This window comes from Malaya genurostris, chromosome 3 (genome assembly GCF_030247185.1).
Source record: "Malaya genurostris strain Urasoe2022 chromosome 3, Malgen_1.1, whole genome shotgun sequence".
Taxonomy (NCBI): Eukaryota; Metazoa; Arthropoda; class Insecta; order Diptera; family Culicidae; genus Malaya; species Malaya genurostris.
The window spans coordinates 65,599,724-65,613,380 of record NC_080572.1 but is presented as its reverse complement, the minus strand read 5'-3'; the positions used below and the strand labels follow the sequence as shown (position 1 = coordinate 65,613,380).

The following is a 13,657-nucleotide window of genomic DNA, read 5'->3' as shown; positions in this document are numbered from 1 at the left end:
CATGAAACGTCGAGATATAGTGTCATCTCGGAATTTTTTTTGTAAAATCGACTTTCTGGGACTTTTAAAAGGTCCCAGGAAGTCGATGCTTTCAAAAAAAAAATATTTTTGAGATAACACTAAATCTCGACGTTTCATGCAATTTTCAGATATTCGGCATCAAAAAAAATTTTCGATTTCGGAAATCTCATGTACTCCCACTATGGTAATTTTCAAGATCGAAAATTTTCAAACCTTTACCGCTGGGTAGCATTCCTTACCTATGTCCATTTTAGCTTAAATTTTGCATGAGGACTTTTTGCGAGGTGCTTAAACTTTTGAACAATAGCGCTTAACGAAATTAGATGTGATTCCAAAATATTGGCACTCTTATATACATTAGAGCGATAAAAAAACAACGTGTTTTGTCTGTTACGTCACTTATACCATCATATCTCCGGAACCAAAAGTCTCAGTAATTTGATAATTGAACTTGTGATAAATTGTCAGTGACATGCAGAGATGCCAAATCTGCAAATTTGTCTGTAAATTTTCAAATTTCGTAGTTAAATTACAAACTATTTTTCGTCTGAAGACTTTTTACAGACTTTTGAAACTTCGATTGTTTGCCGACATTCGTCAGAATTTACAAACTTTTAAAAATTGGCGCGAAACTTATTTTTAGCTGGCATCTCTGGTGATATGCAACACGTGGACAAATTGACAGCTTTAATACCACCGTCATATTAGTAAAAAGTTCGGTTCTCTGGTTCTGTTCGCAATGGCGACTCCAAACAAATCGCCATTAAACGTTTCTGAGCGGATAAGAAGCCAATAAATTCTACTGAAGTAACGCATTCAATGCCGCGAAGCCGGTGCAACACCAAAGGCGCCACCACCACCAAGGCGAAGTCACCATCAGGCAATGAAGACTTTTGTCCAAAACGCTTCCGAAAAAAATAGATTCCGTTTTTTCTTTGAATAATTGCACTCTTTACTTATATTTTTTCCATTTTCAGCGAAATTTCTTGGGGTGCCGGTAACCGAACACCTTTTTTTATGAAATGGCCAAAATTTATCACTTTACTAAATTTATAATAAAGTTTTTACAAACAAACAAATCAACTTAGTTTCATAATCATTTGTTGGCTAATGTGCACTTAGTCAGAAGTTATAAACTTAAAATAAAAGGGTGCCGGTAACCGAACACTCTCCCCTACCGGCGCCACCGTCATTCACTTTGTTGTTCAATTGTTTGATTTCCTTATCAACATTCGCACATAGTGTCTGTGCGCGCGGTGGTTATACCCGAGCTGCGGTTATGATTTAAATGCAGTTAAATTGTACGCAATTCAATTGCAATGTCGCTGATAAGTTATGAGTGTCGCGGTGTTTTGTGCCGGTGTCGGCTGAGCGGGCTGAAGCAATTGAAGCAACAAGGTTACCGAGTGGAAAATGTAACCGAGCGCGCCCGTGCGTGTGTGTGTTTGATTGTTACACTTTATCGGATCGACTCATTGACTCACACGCAGGAATTTTTCGAGTTTCTCACCCAAGCTCCTCCATAAAATCGGCAAGCCATAAATCTTAATTGAAGAATGGCGGTAGGTCACCGAAAAGTTTGCGTAACATCCTGTAGATAAAACATACTTGTAAATCGATCCGTTACCTACCGTAATACCTATAGGTAGTCCCACCGACCGTGAGTAGTCACGTGAAAAAAAAAAACAATATGCGATGAATGGGACCACGGAGTGAAAGACAACCGACACAAACACTTCCGCAAATCAAATTAATCTACAGACGGTGTGGCAACGAGAGTGAAGTGAAACACGAATCGTTTTAGACCCAACAAAGTTGTCAAAACAAATATATTATTAGGATTGGCTTTCGGAGGTGAATATTGAATAGCGACCGTGTTTACACACACCCCAAACGGAATTCGTTTGATTGGACGGACCGGTCCGTAGTTTAGCAATATTGAAAATTGTTCACCTCTTCTATGTAGGAGATAACAACCCGTCACCTTCACGTTTAATCATCTTGACCGTTACCAACAGCAGACGATTGCCAACCTCAACGACACAAAACAAGAGCGCATAGACATGCCACGTTTTTCCTTTTTATTATCCTGAAGTACTTTGTACAATAAACACGTGAATTAAACCTTTTGTTATATCGAATGTGTTTGACTTGTTTCTCGGTTCCTTTTTCGGTCTATTTGTCCGCTTTCGCGTACCGTGGTTCTGCCCACAGGTTATGGGCCCAGGCTGCGAGTAACCGGAAAAATTTAGAGAATCAGTAGTGTTTGCTTTCGGCGTGGATTCGCATGTGATAAATCTGGTGTAAGATTTTATGCGATCGACAAAATGGCTGATAGTGCAAAAGTTACTTTTGCTAAGTTAAGTTCGAGCAACTGGGGTTCGTGGAAACAGCGGATGGAGTGGTTGCTCGAGAAGGAGGATCTATGGGATGTTATTCATTTGGCCAAACCGGAAAATCCAGGAGCGGATTGGTTGACTCGCGATCGAAAGGCTCGTGCAAATATAGGTTTATTTCTGGAAGAGAGCCAATTTAAAATCGTGAAGGGTGCCGATGGTGCGCGTGAAATGTGGAATGCTCTTAAAGAGCACCACGAAAAGGCGACAATGTCAACCGTAGTGTTTTACCTAACTCAGTTGTGCGGTGCGAACATGTCCGAGTGTGACGATATGGACAAACATTTGTCGAGTATGGAGGATTTGTTCGATAAACTGACCGCCGCAGGCCAGAATTTAGAAGAGTCTCTAAAAATAGCAATGATTTTCAAAAGTGTTCCGCAATCATATCGGGGCTTGGTGCAAAGCCTACAATGCCGGGCTGATGCAGATTGGACGGTGGTTTCCATAAAAACTCGGCTGTTGGATGAATTCCGGCAGCGGCAGCAGCAAAGTGAATCCCTTCCGGAAAGTGTGAAGGCGATGAAATTGAATGCGGATGGCAGTAAACAGGAGCGGCGATGTTTCTTCTGTAAACAACCTGGGCATGTGAAAGTGCAGTGTAAGAAGTGGTTATCCAAGAATAACATTGGTGTTTCTGTTTCGGGTGCCGATAAAAAGCGAGCATCAAAGGATGCCAATCCAAAAGCGAAACAAGCTCAAGAAACGAGTAACGCGGTGTGTTTTATGGCTGGAAATACAATGTTAGCTAGTTGGGTGATTGACAGTGGCGCTACGGCGCATATGACAAGCGACCGTGCCTTTTTCCACTCATTACGCTCAAGTGTAGAATCGAAAGTGACTCTGGCCGATGGTAATAAAACGAAAATAAATGGAATCGGCGATGGGGTAGTTTTTGGTGAAGATGGTCGTGGTGGCCGAGTGGAAATCACACTGAAAAGTGTGCTCTACGTACCTGAGCTAGATGGTGGTTTGATTTCGGTGAGCCAGCTAGCAGCAAAAGGTTTTGTTGTAAAATTTGGTGCGACGGATTGTATTATAAGCAATTCTGCGGGTAAGACGGTGGTTGTCGGCGATAAGATCGGCAATCTCTATCGACTGCGTACTGAGCAGCGATCGCTGAAGGTGCGAGGTGTGCATAACGAGCAATGCCAGCATACATGGCATCGCCGTGTGGGTCATCGAGATCCTGCTGTTTTACGGCGTTTGGAAGTGGAGAATCTGGTAAGTGGTTTCAAGTTATCTGATTGTGGTGTTCGCAATACGTGTGAATGTTGTCTTAAGGGGAAATTTGCTAGGAAACCATTTCCCCCGGTGGTTGAACGGAAAGCGACACGACAACTCGATTTGATTCACACGGATTTGTGTGGACCAATGGAAACCACGACTCCTTCTGGAAACCGATACATTATGACGATGATAGATGACTTCAGCCGTTTCACCACTGTCTACTTGCTAAAGAGCAAGAATGAGGCCACTGGAAAAATTATGGATTTTGTAAAACGCTGTGAGACACTTTTCGGAAGGAAGCCTGTTGCTATAAGATCTGACGGAGGTGGTGAATATATCAGCCGAGATTTGCGGAAATTTTATGAAGTTGAGGGAATCAAACCGCAGTACACTACCCCGTATACACCACAGCAGAATGGAGTGGCTGAGCGCAAGAACCGCTCACTTCAAGAGATGGCGATCTGCATGCTGGCGGACGCTAATATGGACAAGCAGTACTGGGGCGAAGCTGTGATGACGGCAACGTACATTCAAAATCGTATACCGTCGCGGGTGATAAAGAAAACACCGTATGAGTTGTGGACGAACAGTAAACCGGACTTATCGAAGCTTAGAGTATTTGGATGCGTAGCATATGTACACATTCCAGAAGCTAAGCGTTCCAAATTAGATCACAAGGCGGTAAAACTGAGATTCGTTGGGTACTCGGAGGAACATAAAGGGTACCGTTTTCTAAACCCTTCTACGAATCGCATTACCTTAAGTCGAGATGCAACGTTCATTGAACTGGAAGATGATTCGGATATGCCGATGAAAGAACAATCGACTACATTGAAAGAATCAATAAATGAAATCGAAATTCCACTGAATAGTCCTGCAGATAGTGATTCAGGATTTGAAGGTTTCGCGAGCGCAGATGAAGGTTCGGATGGACCCTTCCGAGAATGCGATAGATCACGTATGCAGGAGGAACAAGATTTGACTCAACCGACAAGGCGAACAAGGGGCGTTTTACCACATAGATTTGACGACTACGTGGTGGGTGTTGTGCAAACTTCGTGCGAGGAACCGACAGATCATCGTGAAGCACTTCAAGTGAAGGAGTGGAAAGACGCCATGGATGCTGAGATGCTCTCACACGAGAAGAACTCTACATGGGAGCTTGTTCCTTTGCCAGACGGAAAGAAGCCAATCGGGTCACGATGGGTGTTCAAGCTTAAGAGAAATGAATGCGGCGACACGGTTAAACATAAGGCAAGGTTAGTAGCGCAGGGATTTACTCAGCGTTACGGTGTGGACTATTTGGATGTTTTTGCACCGGTGACACGCCATGAGACATTGCGTGCTTTACTGGCAGTGGCCGGAAAGAACAAAATGAGCCTTAGACATTTTGATGTCAGGACGGCTTATTTACACGGAAAACTGGACGAAGAAATTTTCATGCGTCAAGCCCCCGGATATACTGTAGCAGGTAAAGAGGAGTTTGTTTGCAGGCTCAAAAGAAGTATTTACGGGCTCAAGCAAGCGGCGCGGTGTTGGAACCGTGCCCTCCATGCAGTGCTCATCAAGATGGATTTCACCCAATGTAAATCCGACAGTTGTCTGTATTTTCGACGTGATGGGCAGACCACCATTTTCTTACTCGTTTATGTCGATGATCTACTGGTCGGGTGTGTGGACCAAATGAAGATTGATGAAGTATTCCATGAGCTGAAGCAGAAACTGGACATAGTGGATCTTGGAGCAGTCAAGCATTTCTTGGGCTACGATGTTCAACTTGACAATGAAGTTTACAGTTTGAGATTGGAAAGTTACATTGATGCACTTGTGAAGAAGTTCAATCTACAGGATTGCAAGGCATCGAAAACACCAATGGATGCTGGTTATGTTAGGTCCACTGGTGACAGTAAACCATTCGCGGATATAACTCTGTACCGAAGCTTAGTTGGTGCACTTTTATACATATCAATAAACGCTAGACCGGACGTAGCCGTCAGTGTGTCGCTGCTTGGACGAAAAGCAAGCGGACCAACGGATCAGGATTGGAAAGCTGCAAAGCGGGTTGTAAGATACCTAAAGGGAACAAAATCGCTTAAGCTGAAGTACGGACCAGGCCACGACGGATGGAAACTCATCGGTTACTCGGACGCCGATTGGGCAGGCGACTTGGCCAGCCGGCGATCCACAACAGGATATGTTTTCTTTTTTGGGAGTGGCCCTATCGCATGGGTCAGCCGTCGACAATCCTGTGTGAGCCTATCATCCATGGAGGCAGAATACATCTCTCTAAGCGATACATGCCAAGAACTAATCTGGTTGCGAAGGCTTATGTTGGATCTTGGAGAGGAACAGCTTGAGGCCACTACGGTATTTGAAGATAATCAAAGTTGCCTGATTTTCGCTAGTGCAGAACGGGCTACAAACCGTTCTAAACACATCGACACAAGACGTCACTTTATCAAAGATTTGTGTGATCAGGGTGAAGTGAAGCTTTTGTACTGTCCGTCGGAGAAAATGACTGCCGATGCGCTGACGAAACCGTTGGGTGCTACTAGGTTTTGGCAACTGCTAGTACAACTCGGAGTGTCAGATGTCAAGTAGATTCGGAGCACGAGTTGAGGAGGAGTGTAGGAGATAACAACCCGTCACCTTCACGTTTAATCATCTTGACCGTTACCAACAGCAGACGATTGCCAACCTCAACGACACAAAACAAGAGCGCATAGACATGCCACGTTTTTCCTTTTTATTATCCTGAAGTACTTTGTACAATAAACACGTGAATTAAACCTTTTGTTATATCGAATGTGTTTGACTTGTTTCTCGGTTCCTTTTTCGGTCTATTTGTCCGCTTTCGCGTACCGTGGTTCTGCCCACATTCTAGAGATCCGAAAATAAAATATAACTTCCAGCCGCCGTAGGGTAACGCAAAACTTTTCCCACGGCTTGCGAACCGGTCCAATTTTCCATGCATTGCCTGCCATTAGAATATGGAGCACATCGAAGTGAAGCAAGCTAGTAGCTCCGTTGTGGACCTACGGACCTACATTCGACTGGCTGGTTGGTAATCGCTCTCCGATCGACAACATCACGGATGCTGGACCGATATGAATTAGCATGATGAGAATCTAATTGCAAACAACTCCTGCAGGTACCTACGGTACCGGTTCCGAGGCGCTACCACACGCACCACGGTGTTGGTGGTGTTGATGTTGGTGATGACGGCTCGGACCTCGCTTCTCTCGACGCTGACTGATAGGAATTCTTCGAAACTACAGTTACAGGGCGTAACCGATTGCCAACACTACCCCCTCCCCCTTCTCTTCACGTTTTTTTGCTTTGGCGATCAGCGACTTGTTGCAAATTGATTGCTTGCCGGGGTAGGGTGATTCGTAAAATGATTGAACATTTTGGGCTGTGTAATCGGTGCTGGATTTGTGGTAGTTTATAGCATTCGCAGATGGTTGAAAGTATCATTTTTAAACTGCGTAACAATAACGTACGTTATATTAAATTTCTACTCTGAAATTTAAATATTTGCAAAATTATCAGAATAAAAATTTTGAAACTTGATACCACCAAAACCCGCCTTTTACATAATACTCGGGGGTTCGAAAATCGAATCATGTCGTAAAAAATGCGGAAGGGTAATGTCAGAGACGTAACTGGATGACATGAATACGAAAAATAAACTGACATGCTTTTTCCACAGAGTTTTGGTACATAAGTCTTGAGCCTGAAAAAGGAAAACAATATTATACGAGGTCTGTTCAAAAAGTACCCGGAATTCTCATTTTTCTAAAAAAATATTTATTTATTCGTCTACATCTATATGGTCCCCTTCAAAGTAATCCCCCCTAGATATAATATACTTATGCCAGCGTTTTTTCCAGTCTTCGAAACACCCCTGATAGTCACTTTTTGTAATGCTCTGTAGCACTCTCAGCGATTCTTCCTTTATCTCTTCAATCGATGAAAAACGCTGTCCTTTCATGGGTCTCTTCAACTTTGGGAACAGGAAAAAATCACACGGAGCGATATCTGGGGAATAAGGAGATTGGGGTATGATTAATGCGTTTGTTTTTTTGATCAAAATTCAGCAGTTTTGGAACGAATTTTGCTGCCACTCGTTTCATGCCCAAAACATTTGAAAAAATATGATGGCATGAGCCAACTGATATGCCAACTTCATCAGCAACTTCTCTAATGGTGATTCGGCGATCATCCATAATCATTTTTTCCACTTTTCCACATTTTCATCGATTATTGACGTGCTGGGTCGACCGGAGCGTTCGTCGTCTTCAACGTCTTCGCGGCCATCTTGGAAACGCTTATACCACTCGTAAACACTTGTTTTTTTCATAGCAGACTCACCGTAGGCTCTCTGTAACATTTCGCACACTTGGTTACACTTTATTTCATTTTTCACGCAAAATTCAATACAAATTCTTCAATTCTTCCATTGTTTAAACTAACAAAAATCGGCGAGCTCAAAAAAACACGTCTACACCAGCCGCTACAAGACAGAATGTAAACAATGAATACAGCTGAAAATTTCACCATACATTAGGGACATATGTACCAACACAATAAAAAAAAAATTTGACCACCGGACTCTCCAGACGCGCGCAATTAAAAAATTCCGGGAACTTTTTGAACAGACCTCGTATTTGATCGGAAATGATTTTATTGTGTTTCAAAATATTCCCCCTAGATGAGCAATATCTTTATTCATAACATTTTTTTTCACTCTTCTTTGAGTACAACCCCCAAAACATGATTTTTGAACGCTTCAACAGCTTGTTCATGAGTGATAAATCGCTCTCCATGCTTTTTATTCTTCACGGAGGGGAACAACTAGAAGTCGTTAGGTGCCAAGTCAGGACTATACGGTGAGTGGTGGGCCTATCAAATTCGACGCTTTAGGTGCTCACTATACAGTTGTTTGAGCCGATGTGTCAGAACTTGCATAATCGTGATTAGGAATGATTTCGCGTCTTGCGTTTTTTTCCTGATTTCACGAAAAACTTCTGGAAAACAAATGGTGGCATACCAATAAGAATTGACGGTCTTGCGATCCTCTAAAGCAACGGTAGCGATATGTCCGTTTATACAGAAAAACCAAGCCACCATTTTCTATGAAGTGCTTCTAGCACGAACAACTTTTGTTCGATTTGGTGCTTCTTGGAACACCCATACAATCGAATGCTGTTTAGTTTCGGGCTCATGTGAGTAAATCCATGTTTCGTCACATGTTCCATGTTTCGGATCTTCTTTGAATTCATCGGCAAGCGAACGGTGACCACTACTGAAGTCGTTTTACCAGTTTTTTTACAGTCGCATATATTGGTGCTACACTGGAAAAAGTCGAAATAAGTTGATTGAAGCACTCTTGTCTTGAAAAACCACGACGAAAATCGTTCGTCGTATGTTCAATGATTCATGAATACAGATATTCATAGTGAACATCTTACAAGCCAGATGTAATTCCATATAAAATGGATCTTATTTGAATATTATTCAGTCCTTTCATAAAATGATACATAGTTGAACACGAACATACTACAACTAGCCGGGTAAGACCAACGCCTTATGCATTTGAACACCAACCTGGGCTAACACGAGCTATTTTGGAACGAGATTGATGAGTAGATAAACCCAAACCTCCGTTTACGAACACTTTTTTACGTAACCTCTTTTTACGTTACACTTTTTACGTGAACCTACTTCATAAAAAAGAGGTTTTTACATACAACGGAACCGATTTCCGGCTCATTTATATTGCATTGAAACTGCTACAATATGAGTATTTTTGGAACGGGCTTGAAGAGTAGATTCCGGTTCATTGATAATCCTTCAAAAAACCCTTACAATATGAGTATTTTCGGAACGGATTTAATGAGTAGGTGCCGGAAAACCATGTTAAGAGTCGTTCCAAAATTCAAGATGGCGAATCCCGGTTCAATGATACGTCTTGAAAACTCTTACAATATGGATACCTTCGGAACGGTTTTGGTGAATAGATGCCGGACCGGATTGGGTTCTTTCGGAATGGATATGAAATCGATATTTGAGTTCCTTCCGATATCCAATATGGGGACTTTCGGTTTATCGAAGTTCCTTGAAAACCCTCAAATTTGCGGTATTTTCGAAACAAATTGAATGTCAGAAAACGACGTTTGAGCTCGTTTCGAAATCCAATATGATAACTTCCGGTAAATCGACCGTAAACATCGTTTTTTACACCTGTTTGCCAAATCATTTCCAAAAATACCCAAATTGTAAGGATTTCATCGCCATCTTGTATTTTGAAACGACACCAAACATGATTTTCTTGCATCTACTTTTCACATCCGTTCCGGAAATAGCCATATGATTGGTGGTTTCCACATTCATTACACTTCGTAGCCCGCTACCCACGTTTCGTTACCCACTTGTTTTTTTTATTCAATAGTAACATATTTAAAGGCACACTGCTTAAGCTCTAAGATGCCAAGGTCATTTTCTAATTTTAATTAACGACTAACTTAAAACGAGGGTATTATTAGTGGCGAGTTCCGGTCGCAATGGTCGATTATGGCAGATTCAGTCTGCAGCTGGCAATCGGCAATGGTCGGTGGATTAAATATGACACTAGTGTCTTCCAGATGACGATTATACGTTTCAATGGGTCCGCGGGAAACACCCCCAGATCACAGAGACCCGGCGGGTGGCCCGCATGTTGGTCATCGACTGGAGCAGTTTTCCCGTGGGCGATGATGTTGCCTAAGAGAATGAAAGAAGTATAGAGAAGTAATTTTGTGGAAAACGGAATGAAAAAGGGGGTATGTGAACGAATGACTAAAAACGACAAATATCCAATTAGTTGACATTGAGATGGTGGAGAAACGGAGGAAGGGGGAACGAAAAAATTAGTGACAGTAAAAAGATCTTGTTATTTTCTACAGAGATGGTGGACAGTCTTACCCACTTGTTGACCATTAACAGTTTACTGCCCACTAGATAATGAGCTAGCGCCCAGTGGTGGGTTGTAGGGACCAGTTTGGGAATCACTGGTTTAAATGAATATGACTGAAAATTGAATCGTAAATGTCAAGCCAATGGTATAATAAGTGTAATACATTTGGGATATATCCACTGTTTGATCGGTGGTAATATCTGTAGGTTTTTATATGATTCCACTTAAATAAGGTTTGAAGTGATTTACACTTGCAATTTAAGTGTCGAAGCATATGTGGCGAAATTTGATGTAAAACACTGCGGCCTAGCGTGTCGATTTTTAGCAGTGTACCATGGCTCTAAAGGGTGCGTCCACCAATATTAATACGATTTTCGCATATTCACATCGAAGACAAAGTAAAACCTGTTTTAATCCACATGGTGTTGTGATAATACCTTCTCATATCAATAATAATAATAGTTTTGAGGCCGTCATAGACTTTTTTCACGTTTTCTGTTTCGTCCCTTTTTAAGTGATGGTATAAAATTTCTAACTCACTTTACCCTATAATTCCGCAACCGGAAGTCGGATCCGGATGAAATTGAGGAGTTCTGTAAAAACCGTTTATTCAAATGTAAGTTTGTAAAAATTAGTCACACCATCTCTAAGAAAAATGAGTAAGTAATTTGAAATTTATATTTTTTCCACTAATCACCCTCTAATTCCGGAAACGAAACTTGGATCCAGATGAAATTCAAATGTTTTGTAAAGGACCATAAGTCCATTCATTTGAATCTAAGTTTGTAAAAATTGGTCACGCCATCTCAGAGATAGGTTAGAACATATATTTTTATTTTTCTGCACAATTTACCCCATAATTCCAGAACCAGAAATAAGATTCAAACAAAAGTCAGGAATTTTAGACCGTAAGAGCTTTTTCTTGAATCTAAGCTTGTTAAAATCTGTTAAGTCATTTCAGAGAAAGTTGATGCACTCATTTTCTTGTTGTTGCATATTTTGCTCCATAACTCCGAAAGCGGAAGTCAGATCCAAATCAAATTCAATAATTTTGTATTGAACTACAAGACCTTTCATTTGAGTCTACGTTTGTGAAAATCGGTTCAGCCATCTCGGAGAAAAGTTAAAAAAACGTTACATACACACATACTCACACACAGACATTTTGCGTACTCGACTAACTGAGTCGAATGGCATATGACACTCGGTCCTCCGGGCCTCGGTTTAAAAAACAGTTTTCACGGTAATTGCATAACCTTACTATATGGGAAAAACAAGAAAATCTGTAATCAAATTAATTTGTTCTTAATGAAAAAGGTAACTTTGGTGACATTTTTGACAGGATTTTTAATTATAATTGTTTTTTGTTTGTTAGCGGTTTGTCTTCTCGACCGCATTTTAAATTATTTTTGTATAATTTTTTCAACCCTGACAGCAGCCTTCGTTGTGGATTTCATTAGTGTATTTTTTTTATTTTTAAAAGTGACAGCTAGGACCATTTACAGGCTTTATGTTTCGTCTACGATCCGTCAGTGCACAGCAGTTTATGTTGAGCGATTATGCCACCCAGTAGTTCAACGTGAACTGCCAAGCAGACATGCCATTTCTGTTATACATAGAACACTTTAGTTTGCACCGAAATGCAACGTCTTTATTGATGTGCCAAACGTTGTCTGAAAAGTCGAGATCTAGTATCATCTTGCAAAAAAAAAATGTTTTCACCTTTTGAGCACTATCGCTTTACGAAATTCGAGATGACCCCAAAATATTGGTACCCTTATATACAAAAACTGAAAATTTGGATTTAATGAAACCTTTCCCGCATCCTGATTTTGATGTTTATTTGTTTTGATGTCTATTATTCTCCAGATTATAAAATTCTTCGTTGAAGCTCTCACTATATGATTCGGTGTTTAGTGAGTTCGTTGATCTGTTTCGAAAATAAAAATTTGATAATTTAACGAGACGAAAATTACGCTTAAATTTATGCTAATTAGTTGTTTTTTTATGCTTCGTCTTTGACTCATTAGAGTATTAGCAGTTGATATCGAAGTGCCAGAAAGACTCAGCAGTTCAATATAAACCGCTAAAAAAACAAAACAATTATAATTAAAAAAACCTGTCAAAAATGTCACCAAAGTTACCTTTTACTCACGAAGGATATGATTTGCAGTTTGTTACCTAGACCGTTACTTTACATATCTGGTTACATTTTCTTTACTTATAATTGGATTAATTACATATACTATATATTTTGCGTGAAAACCTTATTCGTCGAAATTTTTTTGCCCAGGTTGGTATGACTGTCAGTGACATCTGTGCCAAGTGTCACGTCAAAATATTCATTAGTGTTTAATGGCGATTTTTACAACGAGTGAAAATATTCAACAAAGAAGTTCCATTAAATTTTGTGTACGGAATGAAATTTCTGGTGTCGAAACGTTCATAATATTGCAAAAGGCCCTCGGTGATAATTGTATGTTGCGAGCAAGTGTTTTTAGGTGGTACAAATTTATTTATTTATTTGTCGTCAAACTATAGTAGACCATTACATTGTATTGATTACATTTTAACACGTGTGATATTTTCTAAAATAAATATTAATGTGCATTATGTTCTAGGACCTAGGTCGTATAGCTCGGTTTCGTAATTGTCGGGAAGGTATATAAAAATTAAGTTTAGACAGAAGTCCAGATGAATCAACCCGATGTGTAACGATGTTATGTATGAATGAAACCATTAATTGTTCTCGACGCTCTTCTAATGTGTGGATGTCAATGAGCATGCAACGAGCTTTGTATGATGGTAGAGGAAATCTTGCCCAACCTAACTTACGGAGTGCAAATAATAGGAATTGCTTTTGAACTGATTCTATACGTTCCTTGTGAGTGATTGAGAATGGGGACCAAACAATGCTACAATATTCAAGTATAGACCTTACGTAGGCAATATATAATGTTTTAATCGTGTAAGGATCGCAAAAATTATAGCTGAAGCGTTTTATAAATGCAAACTAAATATTAGGCCTGAACTCCGAACCTTGATTTAAAAA

The 13,657-nt window shown here is 40.6% G+C and overlaps 1 protein-coding gene across 2 annotated transcripts in view; it reads left to right on the top strand.

Moving 5' to 3' along the window:
- The window catches only part of LOC131437639 (ras-related protein Rap-2a), a 365,405-nt gene that overhangs the window by 196,013 nt on the left and 155,735 nt on the right, over positions 1-13,657 (top strand). The window contains exon 1 of one of the 2 annotated variants that reach the window (XM_058607113.1): positions 3,500-3,641. The exons of the other annotated variant lie outside the window; for it this stretch is intronic. The gene's annotated coding sequence lies outside the window, so the exon portion shown is untranslated. Of the gene's footprint in view, positions 1-3,499; positions 3,642-13,657 lie in introns of those variants that run through there. 2 annotated transcript variants of the gene reach the window in all.